The sequence below is a fragment of the Cebus imitator genome, unplaced genomic scaffold, assembly GCF_001604975.1.
Source record: "Cebus imitator isolate Cc_AM_T3 unplaced genomic scaffold, Cebus_imitator-1.0 Scaffold540, whole genome shotgun sequence".
NCBI lineage: Eukaryota > Metazoa > Chordata > Mammalia > Primates > Cebidae > Cebus > Cebus imitator.
The window spans coordinates 180,922-184,151 of record NW_016107855.1 but is presented as its reverse complement, the minus strand read 5'-3'; positions in this window follow the sequence as shown (position 1 = coordinate 184,151).

Below are 3,230 nucleotides of genomic sequence, written 5' to 3'. Positions count from 1 at the left end.
TAGCCATATTAATGAAGTACCAAAAAGTTACATTAATTTTAACAATATATTTAATTTAACCTAATATGTCCAAAATATTTTCATTTCAACATATAATCAATATAAAAATTATTACCGCCGGGTGCAGTGGCTCATGTCTGTAATCCCAGCACTTTAGGAGGCTGAGGTGGGTGGATCACCTGAGGTCGGGAGTTCGAGAGCAGCCTGGCTAACATGGGAAAACCCTGTCTCTACTAAAAATACAAAATTAGCCAGGCATGGTGGCACACGCTTATAATCCCAGCTACTCAGGAGGCTGAGGCAGGAGAATCGCTTGAACCCAGGAGGTGGAGGTTGCAATGAGCCGAGATCGTGCCATTGTACTCCAACCTGGGCAACAAGAGCAAACCTCCATCTCAAAAAAAAAAATTAATACTAAGATGTTTTACTGTTTTTTTATGATAAGTCTGAGATCCATTGTCCATCTACACGTACAGCACACTTCCATTTGGACTAACCACATTTCAAGGGCTAAACCACCATGTGGCAGAGATCATTGTTTCCCAGTATGCTTTCTCTTCATCTTCTATTGGAAATAGGAGTCTCAATTTTTAGCTGCATGTATGGCTGATCAGAATAAAAACTACATTTTTATGGAGGATGGTCTGAGCAATATTAAAATAGAAAAAAAAAAGAAACATCAAATTAAGAGAAATGAGGAATCAAGACTACAATTTCCAGCCTCCCCAGGCAGCTAAGTGTGACTCATACAACTAAGATGTGGCCAGTGAGACTTCAGCAGTGTCCTGTATGCAGTCTACAGGAAGCGTCTTGAAGAGGGGACGGTATGACCTTCTGTTTCCTCTAGACATTCACTTTCAGATCTCTGCTGGAACCTGCCACCTTTCAGACAAACTTTCCTGACATCACAGATCCTTAGCATCCCTCACCTCTGCCCATCATTCTCTAGCTATTTATCTGTTTAGGCTGCCAAATGTGTAGACCTTAGCTCGACTTGGTATGTACGTCGATATCACCAAGTCGGTGCTTCTCAAACAGAAGTACGCATCAGATTCAGATTGCTGGGTTCCCACCCCGAATTTCTGATTCAGTAGATCTGGGGTGGAGGCCTGAAGATTTTCCTTCCCTTCATTCTCTTCTTTCCCCTCCTTCCCTTCCCTTCCTGCCTCCTTTCTTTCTTTCTTTTTTTTTTTTTTTTTTTTTTTTTTTTTTTTTTTTTTTTTTTTTTTTTTTTTAGGATGGAGCAATCCTTTATTTTTCTCTGGGAGAACAGAGAACAGGAAATCAGCCTTCAGACATCGGGCTGCTCTGCTCAGGGCCGAGGCTCCCCCTTGCCCACATGGTGAGGTGGAGGGGTGTACTTCCCTTCCTTTATCAGTTCATCCCACTGCTTCCTGATGGTACTCACACGTCTCTTTTTCTTTACTTAGAGATGGGGTCTTGCTATGTTGCCCTTGCCGGTCTTGAACTCCAGGGCTCAATTGATCCTCCCACCTCAGCCTCCAAAATGCTGGGATTACAGGCATGAGCCATCACGCCTGGTCTTAAGATTTGTATATCAGCTCCCAAGTAGTGCTGGTGTTGATGGCCCAGAGACCACATTTTGAGAATCACTGGGTTTGGTGACCACTGGACTTTTCTGTTCAGGTCACTGCTGACCCAGAACCCGAGACAATGAGCACCTGGTATCCTATAAATATTTATGACTCAACTGACAAGTATTACCTCATTCAGTTGCTTTGAGGTACTATTATTATCTACATTTCACATGTGGGGAAACAGGGTCAGAGAAGAAAGGGGCAGAGCACGGATTTAAACATGCATATGTTTGTCTATAGCCATAGACCGTGCCCTTAATCGCCACACTGTTTCACTTCTAGCAGGCTGGAGCTCAGCGTAATCAGGTTAGCAAGAAAGTTGAGGAGGAGGAGGACCTGCCCTGTCCTAGCATCTCTGCAGATGTCTGGGAAGTGTATGGTAGCAGAGTGCTGCCCCTGAAGAGAGCCCTGTTGCCATGGGAGCTTGAATCAGTCATATACAGGTGGCCACCAGGTGGCAGCATTGTTCTGACAGGAAGCCGCCTGCTGCCTTGGTGGTGTTCTAATCTGGGTTCTGCCATCCCTGGTTCGGTGGCCCATAGCATATCCCATTTCTTATGTGCCTGGTTTCCTCATCTTTACAAAAAGATGCTTCTCTGTCATCTCCAAAGAGCCCTTGCAGCTCAGATACCATATAAAAGAGATAGGTGCAGCCAGTGAAATTCAAATACTCCCAAACCAAACCATGTCTCTTCCCTGCTGAAAACAACACCACCCACTAGAATTAGCACCAAAGAAATACAGTGCAAGCCACAAAAGTGAGCCACATATGTAATTTCAAATTTTCTAGTAGCCATATTAATAAAGTATCAAAAGTGACATCACTATTATTATTATTTTTTGAGACGGAGTTTCACTCGTTGCCCAGGCTGGAATGCAATGGCACGATCTCGGCTCACCGCAACCTCCATCTCCTGGGTTTAAGTGATTCTCCTGCCTCAGCCTCCCGATTAGCTAGGATTATAGGCATGTGCCACCATGCCCGGCTAATTTTGTATTTTTAGTAGAGACAGGGTTTCTCCATGTTGGTCAGGCTGGTCTCGAACTCCCGACCTCTGGTGACCCACATGCCTCGGCCTCCCAAAGTGCTGTGATTACAGGCACGAGCCGCCATGCCCGGTGGCAAGATTATCATTAGTCCTGTTTTGCAGATGAGGAAACTGAGGCTTACTTAGGGAGACTAAGTGCCTCAGCCAAGATCACATGGCAAGTAAGTGGAAGAGTCTGGATTTAAACTTAGCTCAGTCTGGCTCTGTCCAGGCCTTTCCTCATGACATCATCCTGCCCTGAGGGCAGATGCTTAGGGTATGCAGTCAGAGGGGCCCACTGACAGGGATTCCAAATACAAGGAATGCAAAATGCCAGAAGCAAACAAGCAGGTCTGTTAGGGCAGGAGGTGAGGCCTCGAAGCTACATTCTCCCACCCCCCGCAGTTGTGTGTCTGGTAAAATTGAGCTTGCCTGGCAAACAACCAGTGACTCTGACAAAGAAGAAACCATGATCTTGGGGAAATTATGTTTGCATGATGAAAAATGGAACTTGCAAAAAGAAAATCTGGCATCAAGTGGCTAGGTGCAGTGGCTCACATCTGTGATCCTAGTACTTTGGGAGGCCAAGGCAGGCAGATCACTT